Source organism: Taudactylus pleione, unplaced genomic scaffold (genome assembly GCF_031769625.1).
Source record: "Taudactylus pleione unplaced genomic scaffold, aTauple2 ptg000179l, whole genome shotgun sequence".
NCBI classification, from domain to species: domain Eukaryota; kingdom Metazoa; phylum Chordata; class Amphibia; order Anura; family Myobatrachidae; genus Taudactylus; species Taudactylus pleione.
The window spans coordinates 31,189,404-31,209,609 of NW_028284581.1; the positions used below are offsets into that span (position 1 = coordinate 31,189,404).

General features: G+C 44.1%; 1 pseudogene; it reads left to right on the forward strand.

Annotated features, from left to right (window-relative positions):
- The first annotated feature begins 19,432 nt into the window (after nt 1-19,432).
- Nucleotides 19,433-19,551, forward strand: LOC148519983 (5S ribosomal RNA; annotated as a pseudogene).
- The last annotated feature ends 655 nt before the right edge of the window (nt 19,552-20,206 follow it).

Consider the following 20,206-nt stretch of genomic DNA (forward strand, 5'->3'; position numbering starts at 1 on the left):
ATAGAGCCAGTTTGTACAGGGGCCTCCAAATTGCCTCTTTTTCCTGCCAGTACAGGTATGGACTGTCTGACATGCCTACTTGGATGCTGTCACCGATGTAATCCTCCACCATTCTGTCAATGGTGACAGTATCATATGCAGTGACAGTAGACATGTCAGAAATTGTTGCCAGGTCCTTCAGTCCGGACCAGATGTCCAAACTTGGTCCTGCCTGCCCTGCATCACCGCCAGCGGGTTGCTTAGGATACCTAAGTTTTTTCCTGGCAGCCCCAGTTGCGGGAGAAAATGAAGAAGGAGCCGTTGACGTGTCACGTTCCGCTTCAGCTGACAGTGTGTTCACCAGCAGGTCTTTGCACCTCTGCAGGCTTGTGTCGGCCGGAAAGAGAGACACCACATAGGCTTTAAACCTAGGATCGAGCACGGTGGCCAAAATGTAGTGGTCTGATTTCAACAGATTGACCACCCTGGAATCCTGGCAAAGCGAATGAAGGGCTTCATCCACAAGTCCCACATGCCGAGCGGAATCGCTCCGTCTTAGCTCCTCCTTCACTTTCTCCAGCTGCTTCTGCAAAAGCCTGATGAGGGGAATGACCTGACTCAAGCTGGCAGTGTCTGAACTGACTTCACGTGTGGCAAGTTCGAAGGGCTGAAGAACCTTGCACAACACGGAAATCATTCTCCACTGCGCTTGAGTCAGGTGCATACCCCCTCCTTTGCCTATGTCATAGGTGGATGTATAGGCTTGTATGGCCTTTTGCTGCTCCTCCATCCTCTGAAGCATATAGAGGGTTGAGTTCCACCGCGTCACAACCTCTTGCTTCAGGTGATGGCGGGGCAGGTTCAAGAGTGTTTGCTGGCGCTCCAGTCTTCGGCACGCAGTCGCTGAATGGCGAAAGTGGCCAGAAATTTTTCGGGCCACCCAAAGCGTCTCCTGCACGCCCCTGTCGCTTTTCAGAAAATTCTGCACCACCAAGTTTATTGTGTGAGCAAAACATGGGACGTGCTGGAATTTGCCCAGATGTAATGCCCGCACAATATTGGTGGCGTTGTCAGATATCACAAATCCCCAGGAGAGTCTAAGTGGGGTAAGCCACTGGGCGATGATTTCCCTCAGTTTCTCTAAGAGGTTGTCGGCGGTGTGCCTCTTACTGAAACCGGTGATACACAGCGTAGCCTGCCTTGTAACGAGCTGGCGTTTCTGAGATGCTGCTACTGGTGACGCTGCTGCTGTTGCTGCGTAAGGTGATACATCTACCCAGTGGGCTGTCACAGTCATATAGTCCTTAGTCTGCCCTGTTCCACTTGTCCACATGTCCGTGGTTAAGTGGACATTGTGTACAACGGCATTTTTCAGGACACTGAGGACACTTTTTCTGACGTTTCTGTACAGTCTCGGTATCGCCTGCCTAGTGAAGTGGAATCTAGACGGGATTTGGAACCGGGGACACACTACCTCCATCAATTGTCTAAATCCCACTGCACTAATGGCGGATACCGGACGCACGTCTAACACCAACATAGCAGTCAAGGCCTCAGTTATACGTTTTGCTTCAGGATGACTGCTGTCGTACTTCATCCTCCTCGCTAAGGACTGTTGGAGGGTCAATTGTTTAGTAAAAGTAGTGGTGTTCCTACTTCCTCTCTGGGATGATGAACGACTCCCAGCAGCAGCAGCAACAGCAGCAGCGGCAGCAGTAGGCGTAGCAATGCAGGATCCTCCGGAGGAATCCCGGATAGGAGAGTCAGTCATGCCAGTGATATGGCCTGCAGGACTACTTCCGATCCTGACTAAGGAGGAAATTGACGAGGAGGGAGTTGACGGTGTGGTTTGCAGGCGCTTGGATACAACAGGACAACGGGATTTAGGTGTCCCTGGACTGCTTACGGTCTGAGCCAAAGTTTCTGAACTTGACAGTAACTTTTTATGAACGCGCTGCAGGTGCCGTATAAGGGAGGATGTTCCTAGGTGGTTGACGTCCCTACCCCTACTTATTTCACCTTTACATATGGTACATATGGCAAGACAGTTGTTGTCCGGATTTGGATAGAAATATTGCCAGACCAAAGAGGTGGAATGTTTGGTCTTCTGCCCAGGCATGACCGTGATGGGCTTTTTCATCCCACGGACAACAACTGTCTCCCCCGGAGCCTGATTTAAACAAACCACATCACCATCAGAATCCTCCTCGCCAACTTCCTCCTCAGCGCCAGCTACACCAGTATCCTCATCCTGTTGTACTTCAACAGTGACATCTTCAATTTGCATATCAGCAAGTGGACTGTGGGTGCTCCTTTCAGCACTTGCAGGGGGCGTGCAAATGGTGGAAAGAGCCACCTCTTCCCGTCCAGTGCTGGGAAGGTCAGGCATCGCAACCACCACCACACTTGGACTCTCCTTGGGGATTTGTGATATCTTCTTAGAAAGCACAGTTCTTCGCTGTGCTTTTGCCAGCTTAACTCTTTTGATTTTTTTAGTGGGAGGAGTGCTTCCATCGTCATGTGAAGCTGAACCACTAGTCATGAACATACTAGGGATCGACCTTAGCCGTTCCTTGCCACTCCGTGTCGTAAATGGCATATTGGCAAGTTTACGTTTCTCTTCAGCTGATTTAAATGTCTTTTTCAAGGTCATTTTCCTGAACTTTGCCATTTGGGATTGTATGTGCCCTCTACTATGACATTGGGCATCGGCCTTGGCAGACGACGTTGATGGCATGTTATCGTCTATGTCATGACTAGTGGCAGCAGCTTCAGCACTAGGAGGAAGTGGTTCTTGATCTTTCTCTATTTTATTTTTATCGGAGAAAGTTTGGTCCTCCATTTATGTTATATCGATTTGATATATACGTGCGGCTAAACACAGAAAATAATTTTTTTTTTGGTTTGGACTGGAGTGTACTTTGTGGGTTACAGCACCCTTTAACGGTCAAGCCAGCCGGCCCTTTACTTATGACACAGGCGCACTCTTGGCACTACTTTGTTGATGCACGTGCGGCTACTGCGCACACAATTCACAAACACAGAAAATAATTTTTTTTTGGTTTGGACTGGAGTGTACTTTGGGGGTTACAGCACCCTTTAACGGTCAAGCCAGCCGGCCCTTTACTTATGACACAGGCGCACGCTTGGCACTACTTTGTTGATGCACGTGCGGCTACTGCGCACACAATTCACAAACACAGAAAATAATTTTTTTTTGGTTTGGACTGGAGTGTACTTTCGGGGGTTACAGCACCCTTTAACGGTCAAGCCAGCCGGCCCTTTACTTATGACACAGGCGCACGCTTGGCACTACTTTGTTGATGCACGTGCGGCTACTGCGCACACAATTCACAAACACAGAAAATAATTTTTTTTTAGGTTTGGACTGGAGTGTACTTTCGGGGGTTACAGCACCCTTAACGGTCAAGCCAGCCGGCCCTTTACTTATGACACAGGCGCACGCTTGGCACTACTTTGTTGATGCACGTGCGGCTACTGCGCACACAATTCACAAACACAGAAAATAATTTTTTTTTGGGTTTGGACTGGAGTGTACTTTCGGGGGTTACAGCACCCTTAATGGTCAAGCCAGCCGGCCCTTTACTTATGACACAGGCGCACGTTTGGCACTACTTTGTTGATGCACGTGCGGCTACTGCGCACACAATTCACAAACACAGAAAATAATTTTTTTTTTGGTTTGGACTGGAGTGTACTTTCGGGGGTTACAGCACCCTTAACGGTCAAGCCAGCCGGCCCTTTACTTATGACACAGGCGCACGCTTGGCACTACTTTGTTGATGCACGTGCGACTACTGCGCACACAATTCACAAACACAGAAAATAATATTTTTTTTGGTTTGGACTGGAGTGTACTTTCGGGGGTTACAGCACCCTTAACGGTCAAGCCAGCCGGCCCTTTACTTATGACACAGGCGCACGCTTGGCACTACTTTGTTGATGCACGTGCGGCTACTGCGCACACAATTCACAAACACAGAAAATAATTTTTTTTTTGGTTTGGACTGGAGTGTACTTTCGGGGGTTACAGCACCCTTAACGGTCAAGCCAGCCGGCCCTTTACTTATGACACAGGCGCACGCTTGGCACTACTTTGTTGATGCACGTGCGACTACTGCGCACACAATTCACAAACACAGAAAATAATATTTTTTTTGGTTTGGACTGGAGTGTACTTTCGGGGGTTACAGCACCCTTAACGGTCAAGCCAGCCGGCCCTTTACTTATGACACAGGCGCACGCTTGGCACTACTTTGTTGATGCACGTGCGGCTACTGCGCACACAATTCACAAACACAGAAAATAATTTTTTTTTGGTTAGGACTGGAGTGTACTTTCGGGGGTTACAGCACCCTTTAACGGTCAAGCCAGCCGGCCCTTTACTTATGACACAGGCGCACGCTTGGCACTACTTTGTTGATGCACGTGCGGCTACTGCGCACACAATTCACAAACACAGAAAATAATTTTTTTTTTGGTTTGGACTGGAGTGTACTTTCGGGGGTTACAGCACCCTTAACGGTCAAGCCAGCCGGCCCTTTACTTATGACACAGGCGCACGCTTGGCACTACTTTGTTGATGCACGTGCGGCTACTGCGCACACAATTCACAAACACAGAAAATAATTTTTTTTTTGGTTTGGACTGGAGTGTACTTGGGGGTTACAGCACCCTTTAACGGTCAAGCCAGCCGGCCCTTTACTTATGACACAGGCGCACGCTTGGCACTACTTTGTTGATGCACGTGCGACTACTGCGCACACAATTCACAAACACAGAAAATAATATTTTTTTTGGTTTGGACTGGAGTGTACTTTCGGGGGTTACAGCACCCTTAACGGTCAAGCCAGCCGGCCCTTTACTTATGACACAGGCGCACGCTTGGCACTACTTTGTTGATGCACGTGCGGCTACTGCGCACACAATTCACAAACACAGAAAATAATTTTTTTTTTGGTTTGGACTGGAGTGTACTTTCGGGGGTTACAGCACCCTTAACGGTCAAGCCAGCCGGCCCTTTACTTATGACACAGGCGCACGCTTGGCACTACTTTGTTGATGCACGTGCGACTACTGCGCACACAATTCACAAACACAGAAAATAATATTTTTTTTGGTTTGGACTGGAGTGTACTTTCGGGGGTTACAGCACCCTTAACGGTCAAGCCAGCCGGCCCTTTACTTATGACACAGGCGCACGCTTGGCACTACTTTGTTGATGCACGTGCGGCTACTGCGCACACAATTCACAAACACAGAAAATAATTTTTTTTTTGGTTTGGACTGGAGTGTACTTTCGGGGGTTACAGCACCCTTAACGGTCAAGCCAGCCGGCCCTTTACTTATGACACAGGCGCACGCTTGGCACTACTTTGTTGATGCACGTGCGGCTACTGCGCACACAATTCACAAACACAGAAAATAATTTTATTTTGGTTAGGACTGGAGTGTACTTTCGGGGGTTACAGCACCCTTTAACGGTCAAGCCAGCCGGCCCTTTACTTATGACACAGGCGCACGCTTGGCACTACTTTGTTGATGCACGTGCGGCTACTGCGCACACAATTCACAAACACAGAAAATAATTTTTTTTTGGTTAGGACTGGAGTGTACTTTCGGGGGTTACAGCACCCTTTAACGGTCAAGCCAGCCGGCCCTTTACTTATGACACAGGCGCACGCTTGGCACTACTTTGTTGATGCACGTGCGGCTACTGCGCACACAATTCACAAACACAGAAAATATTTTTTTTTTTGGTTTGGACTGGAGTGTACTTTCGGGGGTTACAGCACCCTTAACGGTCAAGCCAGCCGGCCCTTTACTTATGACACAGGCGCACGCTTGGCACTACTTTGTTGATGCACGTGCGACTACTGCGCACACAATTCACAAACACAGAAAATAATATTTTTTTTGGTTTGGACTGGAGTGTACTTTCGGGGGTTACAGCACCCTTAACGGTCAAGCCAGCCGGCCCTTTACTTATGACACAGGCGCACGCTTGGCACTACTTTGTTGATGCACGTGCGGCTACTGCGCACACAATTCACAAACACAGAAAATAATTTTTTTTTTGGTTTGGACTGGAGTGTACTTTCGGGGGTTACAGCACCCTTAACGGTCAAGCCAGCCGGCCCTTTACTTATGACACAGGCGCACGCTTGGCACTACTTTGTTGATGCACGTGCGACTACTGCGCACACAATTCACAAACACAGAAAATAATATTTTTTTTGGTTTGGACTGGAGTGTACTTTCAGGGGTTACAGCACCCTTAACGGTCAAGCCAGCCGGCCCTTTACTTATGACACAGGCGCACGCTTGGCACTACTTTGTTGATGCACGTGCGGCTACTGCGCACACAATTCACAAACACAGAAAATAATTTTTTTTTTGGTTTGGACTGGAGTGTACTTTCGGGGGTTACAGCACCCTTAACGGTCAAGCCAGCCGGCCCTTTACTTATGACACAGGCGCACGCTTGGCACTACTTTGTTGATGCACGTGCGGCTACTGCGCACACAATTCACAAACACAGAAAATAATTTTTTTTTGGTTAGGACTGGAGTGTACTTTCGGGGGTTACAGCACCCTTTAACGGTCAAGCCAGCCGGCCCTTTACTTATGACACAGGCGCACGCTTGGCACTACTTTGTTGATGCACGTGCGGCTACTGCGCACACAATTCACAAACACAGAAAATAATTTTTTTTTTGGTTTGGACTGGAGTGTACTTTCGGGGGTTACAGCACCCTTAACGGTCAAGCCAGCCGGCCCTTTACTTATGACACAGGCGCACGCTTGGCACTACTTTGTTGATGCACGTGCGGCTACTGCGCACACAATTCACAAACACAGAAAATAATTTTTTTTTTGGTTTGGACTGGAGTGTACTTGGGGGTTACAGCACCCTTTAACGGTCAAGCCAGCCGGCCCTTTACTTATGACACAGGCGCACGCTTGGCACTACTTTGTTGATGCACGTGCGACTACTGCGCACACAATTCACAAACACAGAAAATAATATTTTTTTTGGTTTGGACTGGAGTGTACTTTCGGGGGTTACAGCACCCTTAACGGTCAAGCCAGCCGGCCCTTTACTTATGACACAGGCGCACGCTTGGCACTACTTTGTTGATGCACGTGCGGCTACTGCGCACACAATTCACAAACACAGAAAATAATTTTTTTTTTGCTTTGGACTGGAGTGTACTTTCGGGGGTTACAGCACCCTTAACGGTCAAGCCAGCCGGCCCTTTACTTATGACACAGGCGCACGCTTGGCACTACTTTGTTGATGCACGTGCGACTACTGCGCACACAATTCACAAACACAGAAAATAATATTTTTTTTGGTTTGGACTGGAGTGTACTTTCGGGGGTTACAGCACCCTTAACGGTCAAGCCAGCCGGCCCTTTACTTATGACACAGGCGCACGCTTGGCACTACTTTGTTGATGCACGTGCGGCTACTGCGCACACAATTCACAAACACAGAAAATAATTTTTTTTTTGGTTTGGACTGGAGTGTACTTTCGGGGGTTACAGCACCCTTAACGGTCAAGCCAGCCGGCCCTTTACTTATGACACAGGCGCACGCTTGGCACTACTTTGTTGATGCACGTGCGGCTACTGCGCACACAATTCACAAACACAGAAAATAATTTTTTTTTGGTTAGGACTGGAGTGTACTTTCGGGGGTTACAGCACCCTTTAACGGTCAAGCCAGCCGGCCCTTTACTTATGACACAGGCGCACGCTTGGCACTACTTTGTTGATGCACGTGCGGCTACTGCGCACACAATTCACAAACACAGAAAATAATTTTTTTTTTGGTTTGGACTGGAGTGTACTTTCGGGGGTTACAGCACCCTTAACGGTCAAGCCAGCCGGCCCTTTACTTATGACACAGGCGCACGCTTGGCACTACTTTGTTGATGCACGTGCGGCTACTGCGCACACAATTCACAAACACAGAAAATAATTTTTTTTTTGGTTTGGACTGGAGTGTACTTGGGGGTTACAGCACCCTTTAACGGTCAAGCCAGCCGGCCCTTTACTTATGACACAGGCGCACGCTTGGCACTACTTTGTTGATGCACGTGCGACTACTGCGCACACAATTCACAAACACAGAAAATAATATTTTTTTTGGTTTGGACTGGAGTGTACTTTCGGGGGTTACAGCACCCTTAACGGTCAAGCCAGCCGGCCCTTTACTTATGACACAGGCGCACGCTTGGCACTACTTTGTTGATGCACGTGCGGCTACTGCGCACACAATTCACAAACACAGAAAATAATTTTTTTTTTGGTTTGGACTGGAGTGTACTTTCGGGGGTTACAGCACCCTTAACGGTCAAGCCAGCCGGCCCTTTACTTATGACACAGGCGCACGCTTGGCACTACTTTGTTGATGCACGTGCGACTACTGCGCACACAATTCACAAACACAGAAAATAATATTTTTTTTGGTTTGGACTGGAGTGTACTTTCGGGGGTTACAGCACCCTTAACGGTCAAGCCAGCCGGCCCTTTACTTATGACACAGGCGCACGCTTGGCACTACTTTGTTGATGCACGTGCGGCTACTGCGCACACAATTCACAAACACAGAAAATAATTTTTTTTTTGGTTTGGACTGGAGTGTACTTTCGGGGGTTACAGCACCCTTAACGGTCAAGCCAGCCGGCCCTTTACTTATGACACAGGCGCACGCTTGGCACTACTTTGTTGATGCACGTGCGGCTACTGCGCACACAATTCACAAACACAGAAAATAATTTTTTTTTTGGTTTGGACTGGAGTGTACTTTCGGGGGTTACAGCACCCTTAACGGTCAAGCCAGCCGGCCCTTTACTTATGACACAGGCGCACGCTTGGCACTACTTTGTTGATGCACGTGCGGCTACTGCGCACACAATTCACAAACACAGAAAATATGTTATTTTTTTAGCACTTGGGGGGAGCACCCCTGATGGACAGAGCACCCCCTGGACAACACTACAGCACTCCTTTAGGACTGGGACACTGCACAGGACTTTGGAGTGGACACAGCCCCTATGGAGAACTGACTGCACAACACAGTCCAGCCAGCCCCTATGGACTTTGAAGTAGTGGACACAGCCCCTATTAACAACAGCAGCACAGCACAACACAGCCAGCCCCTATGGACTTTGAAGTAGTGGACAACAGCAGCACTACACTACACTACACTACACAGCCCTAACTCCCACCCTCCCTCTTCACTGTCCACAGCCGAGTGAGAAAATGGCGCCGACGTGTGTACCTTATATAGGATCCAAAACCCGCGAGACTCGGAAGGCGGGAAGATGACGTTTTGCCTCGATTTCAGATCCGAGTCAGGCGGGAAAAGTCGAGCCTGACTCGGATCGGACTCGGATCGGGGGGGCTCGGGGGGGTTCGGATTTCAGAAATCCGAACCCGCTCACCCCTACCTAAAACTCACCATGTACTACACATTTCTTTTCATCTTAACACTCCATTGTATTTTCTCTAAGGATATAACATCCTTAACTCTCCCTACATCTCACCTTTCTATGCTCATTGCAACCCTACTGCAGGGGCATATCTACCCATTGGCCAGGATGGCACTTGCCAGGGGCGCCAGCCAAAGAGGGGGCGCCATTCGACAGTGCCACCAGCAGCCAATGGGTGGATTACCCCAGGGGCTTGAACTAGCCCCGATAGTCCCCCGGGTCCCACAAGTGTAGGGCAGACTGCTAGTCCCCTGGGTCCCACAAGTGTAGGGTGAGAGCGGTCTGCCCTACACAGCCACCGGCTGTGCATGTTTTTTTCTGGTTCAGCACGGGGGGGGAGAGTGGCTACTATATACTACTGGGGGCACGTTAAGGTGGGGGTATGGCCGCTACTGGGAGCACTGTATAGGGGGAGCCGCTACTGGGGGCATGTAATGGGTGCGGGGGGCGCTACTGGGGGCACTGCAGAGGGACTACTACTACTACTGGGGGCAATGTATAGGGGGGACTACTACTAGGGGCAATGCATAAGGGGGACTACTACTGGGGCACTGCATAGAGGGGACTACTACTGTGGGCACTGCAAAGAGGGGACTACTGCTGGTGGCAATGCATAAGGGGGACTACTACTAGGGGCACTGCATAGAGGGGACTACTACTAGGGGTACTGCATAGAGGGGACTACTACTGGGGGCAATGCATAGGGGGGCTACTACTGGGGGCAATGCATAGAGGGGACTACTACTGGGGGCACTGCATAGGGGGCTACTACTGGGGGCACTTCCTGAAATTATGAGGAGCGCCAGTCCATTACCTTGCCAGGGGTGCTCTAATCCCTAGATACACCCCTGCCCTACTGATTCACTCCACTCCTCTAAAAATTCATGAGTTTTATTATTTTCATCATACATGGACTATTACAACTATTTACACCGCCTACAACTATATTTACTTCTCTCTCCTGCTTTTTTTAGCTTGTGACATATCACCAAATCCAGGCCCCACACACATACAGCTGATTTGCTAAGGAATAAAAATTCTACAAACGTCATACACATCATGTGTCTCCCATCACCCTCCAAATCATTAATGTGCCTTATGGAATCTACACTCTGTCACAACTCATCATTATTTTCAACAATTGACCACTGCTCGACAACAAGTACTGTCAGCAATTTCTACTTTCACTTGTCCTAAAACTGCTGTTTCACACCTTAACCAAACTCTTTAAATAGCCCTTGATGAAGTGGCTCCAGCTACCCATCAAACTTGGTGTAAACTGAAATTACTACCATGGCTTTCCACAGTAACAAAACACCTTCAAAAACTCTTAAGTAAAGTAGAATGTCAGTGGCGTAAATCTCTTACTCCAAATGACTTTCTCACATACTGTATAATAGGAATCCAACCATCTCTCATTCTAACAGTCTGTCTCATGCTCACTGTCTACCCCATATGTGTCATCCCTGTCTGTCTGCCCCTCCCCTTTAGAATGTAAGCTCTCACAAGCAAGGCCCTCTTCCCTCATGTTCTTTTCCTTCCTTTGTGTATATTGTTATCTACTCTATACTCCTTACAACAGCACCTAACCCTTGACTTTTACCTTTCTGCTACTGTTGCAGCAATGTTTATATACCATGTACTTGTCCTGCAATGTCTTGTACTGTATGTCACTGTATTCTTGTTCTGTTCAACTGTTAATATACTTTGTTAAGCACCGCGAACCCTTGTGACACCATATAAATAAAGGATAATATATATATATATATTAGGGATGTGCACGGAACCGAGTAGAACCGAGCCTGCACATCCCTAATATATATATATATATATATTTATAATGAGGCCAGGGCTCTGCTGTTTACAGGTCCTACATTGAGAGGTTGAGCTTACTCCCATTTTCCTGGGTTGTTGATTCCATGGTGTGGGGAGGGAGAGGATGACAGCGCCGACAGCGTGCTGTTGGCTTGTATTATCCCAGCGGCTGCTCCTACCTCTGCAACTGCCGGGCTGACCCTTGTAGGGTGGAAGGAGGGAGAGGATGACAGCGCCATCAGCACATTGTGCTGTATGTATTTTCCTGGTGGCTGCTCAGACCTCTGCTCTGACCTCTGCAGCCACTAGCAGGGTGGGGGAGGGAGAGGATGACAGTGCCATCAGCACACTGTACTGGTATGTATTTTCCTGGAGGCTGCTTTGACCTCTGCAGCTGCCTGGCTGCCGCTTGCAAGGCGGGGAGAGAGAGAGGATGACACCGCCGACAGTGTGCTGTTGGTGTGTTTATACCCAGTGGCTTCTCTGTCCTCTCTGCAGCTGCTGGGTGTGGGTGCCACCGGCGCCGGGCTGCCTGATCGATCGGGCAAATGGGGATGAATGAAGAGTGCAGAAGGACCAGGAGGTCCCTCTGAGATAGGCGGCTGCTAGAAGATCATCTTCCAGCAGCCGCCCACTGGGCTTTTCTGACTGGTCACGTAAGATGCGAACCATGTCAGGGAAGGCCCATCCTGGTGTAGTTGCATCTGATGCGACCATGCCAGACAAGTGGTTAAAAAAAGAGATAGGACATGCATTACACAATTCTAAATTCTGATTTTAGATTTATGATTTTTTTTTCTGAGAGCCGGAATGATCCTATGAACATCTAATTTCTAGTGCACCCAATACTCAATTATCATATCTATCTGAACAGTAAGTGCTTCTAAAGATTATTAAGGTGGTGTTTTAACCACTTAACTGGCAACATTGCATGTGATGCGATCGCAGCCAGAAGTGCTTCAGCAAGGTTGCATCACATACGACCACGCCGCCTTGCCATGTGTACCGGCTTTTGAAGAGGAGATGCACTTGTGCAGAACAGATCTCCTCTGACACCCTGGACACGATGGTTAGCATACATCTCAGATGTTTGTGGGTCTGTGCAGATGCAGGACCCATTCTTGCAAACCCCCTTAGTTGCAGCATGATTTACATGCTTCGGCATTTGGGGGGCGGAGCAGGTGTGGTGACTGGAAGCGCTGTCCAAAACAGGGGAGTTCTCCATTTTGGAGGTGTGCCGAGCCCACTTCCTGGACCTGGCTGTCCTTGTCCGTCGGATAGGCTGAGTAAGTCTCAGATTACGCAGCCTGGCTGTCTGCCAAAGCAGCAGCCATCACAACTGGTTGCAATGGTGATCTGAGGCAATGTCTACAGATGCTGGAATCAGATCACAAATGCAATGCAAGAGGTATCTGTTTCCTATAAACACCTTCTGCATGTACATTTTGTTGGACAGTATTGCACAGTGGCTGTGCAATACCATCCATCTCTGAATCAGGCCCTGTGACTGCCGACATCACCACTGGAATCGTGCCTTCAGAATACAGTGCAAATGGCATTCTGGAGCACATGCACTGGGAATCAAAGTGCGAGGAGGGGTACTTAGTACCCATCCAAGCACTATTTGGCTTATCGCTGGTGGGGACAGATAATCAGTTTTCCCTGACACATGCTCTGATGCAAACTGCATATGGGGGAGGGGGTGATATATGCCTATTGGGGTGGGGGAGTAACCCATATACCCATTGGGGTGTGGGAGGGGTGATATAAAGCTATTTTATGCTGGAGGAAGGGGGATAAAGTAATAAAAAAATACTACATACCTGACTATTAGGGAGTCATATCCAGGATACTCTCATCAGCTGGACCTCTGCGACCTGTCCATGAGTATCTGTCCACATACCCTTTTCCCCACCCTTATCCTAGTACCCTAACACTAATACCCAAACATCCTTAACCCCAACCCTAAGAAACCTTTAACCCTTTTACCTTAACACTAACTCCTAACTTTACCCTAGCTCTAATGCCCAAACAACCTTAACCCCCGACTCTAACAAACCCCTAACCCTAAAACCTTAACTTTGTAGCACTAAACCTTAACTCTAATACCTTAACCCTAGCACCCAAACAGCCCTTAACCACTAACAAACTACCTTAACCCCCAACACTAACCTAACCCATCCCTAACCCAAAAAGTTCAGACTAGATGGGCCATATGTTTCTTATGTGCCATCAAATTCTATGTTTCTATGTTTACACTGGTCTCAGGGTAGGAGGATTTGGGGGGTGGGGGTAGAAAAACCAGGGTATTTTTACTGGGTATTTTATTTACTACAAAGGTGGTGTGGGGGTACTGTTATTAGGATTTTTGGCCACCAGGGTATTATTTTAAAATGTGGGCCTATGGATATGTTGGTATCATGGGGTGCAAAACACCCCAGAGATATATTTCTTTAAATAAAATGTTTAAATATATTATTCAAAATACTTTTTAAACTTAATAAATAACCAAGAAAACACAATTTCAGAGCAGTTCTCTGGAAAAAAAAAACTCATCTGATTCAGAGTTGCACACTAATGCTACTAATTTGCAACTGTCACAGACGCTGAGGATTGTATTGAATAAACCGACCTGTGGCTTTGTAAATCCATGCATCTGCATACAATGCGCACCATTGGTCGCAGAATTACCACAGTTCTGAGTAACTCTATGGCTAATCAGAATTTCCAAGGGAACTGAGATGCTGGAACCATTTTTACTGTGTATGGGATCTCCAGGGGGACATCGTGACATGCCCCAAAAATACAACATGTGCACGTTCTTTTCCGCCTCTCCCCATTACGTATCACACACTCTCCCTGACTGTCAATTACACTGTGAGTAAATAGTCATTACAAGTGACTACGGTATTGTACCATAACATATGCGCAGTGCGACTAAGACGCATGCCCAATAATCACTCAACTGCAAAAATACTGGCATTGCGTACATCGCAGAAACAGGCCCTCTGTTATTCATCCTTTGGAGGTGTTACATAATGTATTATCCACAACACAATATCCTCAGATGTTAAACCAATTGTGGCTCATTACCAGTCCACATCACTGTCCAAACAGGATATGTGCCGGATGGATAAATATATAAACGTACTTTTACCTTTGTATTCAGGAAGACTAGGAAAGTATATTGTTATTTTACTAATATATACTGTACCCGTAAAATTCATGGATGAAACACTCACAAACCTGTCATCCTGCATTAAATGGATTAGAATTCCAACAAAGGTCACATTTGACTTTCAAATGATTATTTTTATTCTGAAATGTGTTTGACTGAACATTACTATGCTTCACATCACAGAAAGAGCGAACATTTCCATGAGTTAGATGCCTAATAGCTATCTACTGAAACGTGTTCATTTACTATATGCCACAAAACTTAAAAATGACAAGAAAGTAGAATGTAACTAGAGGCAAGCTGAAGGAAATCTCATGGGGTGAAACCTACAGAATTTAGTTGTTTTTGGGAATCTGAAAGCAACTTCCAAAATACAGGACATCATTAATGGATATGGGCCTGATTCGGAATTTTATGCAAACCCGATGGTTTGCGCACAACTCTGATTGTTGGAGATCTGTGAATGTGCAGGATCTGCAGAGGGCAGGTATAGGTCTCTTTCTGAGACTACAGTCACAGTGCCCTTAAGTCGCAGCAGAGCCGGCCCTAGCCAATTTGGTGCCCTAGGCAAGATTTTGGCTGGTGCCCCCCTATCTATATAGATATACACATGCAGATGGGCAGTGGCACCGGTCTCAATAAATTAATTTACATCACACCACACTGATGCTGTAATGGAACGTTTAAGTGCTTCTTTGTACTTTTGTCAAGCAAAATGCTGTGCTGTGTGAGCGTTGAATGAGCCATGACATCACATGTAGGAGACAAGGCAGAAGACAATGACGGACTCCCCTGGTCTTCAGCAATCACTAAAGGCGGACTCTAGAGCATTGTAACAGAAATGGGAGTATGCCAGTCCGACAGAACTATATATATATATATGTATATATATATATATATATATATACACACACACATATGTACATATATACACACAATAAGGAAGATTTAAAAAAAAAAAAAAAATTACTGACAGGAAGTGATGTCATAATGAGTGTCAATTGTCCCTATTAGTGGGGTTTATAAGCCGGAGGGCATTAACAGCTAGGTATCCCCTTGATGAAGTCATAGATTGACGAAACGCATTGGGAGGCTGATCATACATCCATGAACTCTTCAATTTCTTTTTTATCTAAAAGATAAGCTTTTTTCAGTTTATTCCTCCTTTTTATCCTATGTATATCATTTATTGCTATGTTTTTATGTACTTTTCATGATTGTAGGTGTCATATTTATGAATTAAATCATTTTTTTAATATTTAGATATATTCCTATTATTTTAAACACGTATTTATTCACTTGCATATATTATTTATTGAGGTTAAATTATTCACTTGGCACTTTATGTGTTTATTTCTGCACTTTGTTTTAAAACACTACATATGAATTACTAAGCGTTTTTCACAGATTTACTGAATTTTTTAAATAGTTAATAGAGTGTACTAAGCACTTTTGTCGCTCACATTTCAACCTTTGTGTACACTTTCTTTATTTTAATTTATGGTGGCTAGCCACCACCAGACTTTTCTTGTTAAGAGCTGACACCTTCAATAGAGGAGTGCAATACACTGAGAGTCATTATAAACCCAGAAGGGTTATAAGGTGGTAATTTTTTCTGCTGTTGGCGCTGGGTACATCTACAATATCAAAATTATCTATTGGCCTTTTTTGTACCTAGCTGACGATAGAGTAAAGAATATACCATACTGCAATGTTTAAAAATATAGATCGCCTGAGTAAAAGGAGTAATCTATGCCAAAAAAATTTTTATGAAAATAATAATGTGCTACAAGATCCAACTCCAACAGAAAACATTGATAACATGTTTTGGGAGATTGAGAGACTGATTACAAAGGAAATAAAGGCATGGTGGGACATTAAAGGGCTTGAGCACTATATTTCTGTTAATAGAGTGCCAAGAGGACTGAGACTTTTAAAAAACCCTACATTTGGAATTGATAATCCTGAATTCATCAAAGAATGGGATAATATTTTACATTCAAGTTCTATGAGTTTAATGAAACTTATCATAAAGGAGAAAAAAGCCATCATGTCTCAGCTTGAAACGGATATTCATAATAAAGAAGGAAAGATGGAAACATTTAAAGAGAAGGAGGAATACAAAGCTAATGAGAAGGTACTAACCAAAAAATTAGAAAGAATTGAAGAAGATGTCATGAGAGGAAAAGAAACTAAGTTTCTGAGGGACAAGAACGATTATGAAAATAACAAAATTAAGAATTGGAGTAGATTTGCTAAAACTAATTTAGTGAAACATCAGTCAAATGAGAAGTATGATATAAGGAACCGTGGCAATTTACCATACAGGAGACCTGTGAACATCAGACGTAGGAACAGTGATATCCACACCCCATATCATGGGGAGACCAAGCTTAGAAATAGATTTTCAACACTACAACGCATGGATTCTGGAAGTGACACTGAGAATTTTTTATCTCCGGACACGGAATTCACCATACAAAATCCAAAGAGAACATTTTTCAAAGAGACAACAAGATTAGCATCCCCTCTCAAAAGGAACCTAAGAGACGAAGAGGAAAACGGGGCGGTAGGAGGGAGAAGCCACAAAAGAAGGTATCTACAGTAAGACCTGAGGAAAAAGGGATTTTTAATCTATCTAAACATATCCTTACTAAACCGGAAATAACTCTACTCAGCAAAGGCTTGAATTTTGCCCCAACAAGTAGTATGAATAAATTTCAGACATTCATTGACTTGAATAAATTTGTTAGAAATGTCACACTTAAGAGACATTTTATTAAGAAGGACAATGCAATAATAACGAACTACAATGAAGGGGAATCCAAATCTGGACTTAAATGCAAATCAAAGTATTATCCATTAGAATCGAAAGGCAATCATTTGAGTATGTTCTATGAACTTGTTAAGAAAGATCTTTGTGAAAATGAGGTACAACCAGTAGTTAAACATAATTTAACAAACAGAGAGAAGGAAGGATTAAAGAATTTACAAAAGAATACTGATATAATTATTAAACAAGCAGACAAAGGGGGGGGACTAGTGATCATGGACAGGACTTACTACATCAAAGAAGCTAATAGGCTTTTAGATGATGAAGTGTCATATATCAAATTGAATAAAGACCCCTTGGATGACTATATAGATGAATTGAGGAAACTCCTGGTTCATGGACTACATAATGGAATATTAACAAAAGATGAATTCCAATATCTTTTCCAGACTAGTCCCACTACCCCCATTTTTTATTTTCTTCCGAAAATCCACAAATCGCTAATAAAACCTCCGGGAAGACCCATTATAGCGGGTATAGATTCCCTTATGTCACATCTATCAGAATACGTGGACATTTTTCTATCAAAGTATGTAAAGCAACTGGAGTCATACTTAAAGGACACTACAAGCGTCCTTCAAATCATAGAACCCCTGAGGTGGAAGAGTTCTTATTTATGGGCAACTATAGATGTCCAGGCCTTATATACATGTATCGAGCATGAGAAGGGGATAAATGCAAGTAAAGAGTTTCTGGAAGCTGATGCAACAATCAATAATGAACATAGGAATTTTATTTGTGATCTTATGAAGTTCATTTTAAACCATAACTATTTTACATTTTTAGAGCAGTTTTACCGGCAGATATGTGGCACGGCGATGGGGACGACTTTTGCCCCCAGCTTCACCAATTTATTTATGGGCTGCTGGGAAAGAGAACATTTTTATAACAACCCTTTTAAAGAACAGATTATTTTATTTAAAAGATACATTGATGACATTTTAATTGTGTGGAATGGACGAAGGGAGTCTTTTGAGATGTTCTTCACACATATTATGAAGAATAACATGAATTTGAAGTTCACATTTAACATCAGCGAACACTCTATTGAATTTCTTGACCTAATTCTTATGCATGAAGAAAACAGAGTTGTGACTAAGAATTTTATAAAGAAGGTTGACACAAACAGTTATCTCCATTATAATAGCGGACATCTGAAGAAATGGAAAGATAATATACCCCATTCTCAGTTTTCTAGGATCAAGCGAAATTGCAGTGATTCAGTTACAGCGGAAGAACAAATAAGGCTATATGCAGACAGGTTCATTGAGAAGGACTATCCAAAGGAACTTTTGATGGAAGCAGCAAGGAAGACTAATCAAAAGGAAAGATCAGAATTATTGACTTACAAAGAAAGAAATATACAAGATAACAAATTCATTCCTTTTGTTACTACGTTTAATGATCAGGAGAAGACAATCAGGAGTACTTTAAATAAACACTGCATATTTTATTAATGGACCCCATCCTTAAAGATTTTCTCCCTCCAAAACCCCCGGTGGTATTTAGGAAGGCCAGGAGTATCAAGGATTCTTTAGCCCCAAGTATGATACAGGATATCACACTAAATAATAATATGCTACCAAAGTGTACAGGTAGTTATAAATGTGGGAGGTGCAATATATGCAGATATCTTCATCCACAAAGGAGATCTTTTATGAATTCAGATAACTCTAAAGAATATATAATAAAACAACATATGAATTGTAACTCTACCTCTATCATTTATCTTTTGGAGTGCACTTGTGGCACAAAATACATTGGGAAGATGAAAAGAACCCTTAAACTACGCATTCAAGAACATATAAGGAATATCCGGAATAAACTGGAGGGTCATGCTGTGTCGAAACATTTTCTTCTTCATCACAACTCTAATCCAGAGGACCTTACTTTTAAACCCATTGAACAGGTGCTCTTGGGAGAGAGAGGAGGAGATCTAGCAAAAAAGTTATCTAAAAGGGAGATGTATTGGATTTTTGAGTTAAGAACACTGGCACCACTCGGATTCAATGATAATTATGAAATCGCACCTTTTATATAAGAAGATTGATGAATCCGACTTAATGTCCATATGATATGGGATATGCTACTGTAGAAGCTATTTCCTACAGTCAAACCATTTTTCAAACACCCAATCTCGTCTGCTCTTGGAAGTTAAGTTGAAATGGGCCCGGTCAGTACTTGGATGGGGGAACTCCAGGGAATACCGGGTACTGTAGTTGTAAGCAAAGTGCACAGTTAAGCATAATCCCTGGAATCCCATGGTAAAATCGGAGTAAAAAATCGGAAGAAAGATATGAAATAAGAAGCATTTCCCAAGATCAAGGCAAATTATGTTGGAACAGAGACTTCTCAATAATAAGCATCTCCTAAGATCAAAGCAAATAATGTTGGAATCGAGACTTTTCAATAAGAACAGCCATTCTACTTTAAAGCCTGGATTATAAATTTTTGAGTGAAGAAATTAATATTTTATCAATATTTTATTGATTTTTTAAAGCTTTTCCTGATTCTTTTAATACAGTTCTCAAGAAATTTATATACATATATGTGCCAAAAAATTTTCTAAAAGAATTTTTTATAAAAAAATTTTTTTTTTTTTTTTAATAGATATTTTTATACATATGTATTTATTATAAAATACACTATTAGGTTTTGTGGATTTAGGATATTTGCTTTATTTGCTATCCCCTTCTCTGAAACCATGTGTTTTTTTAACAACATCCCCCCCCCCTTTTTTTATTTTATTTTTCTCTTCTTTTGTCTTTTTTCTTTTTCCTTTTCCTTTAGTATAATATGTTGAAAATAATCTTTTGGAACAATTAGCTATATAATTGTGGATTATCCTGATATATGTTTATATATAGGCATACATAC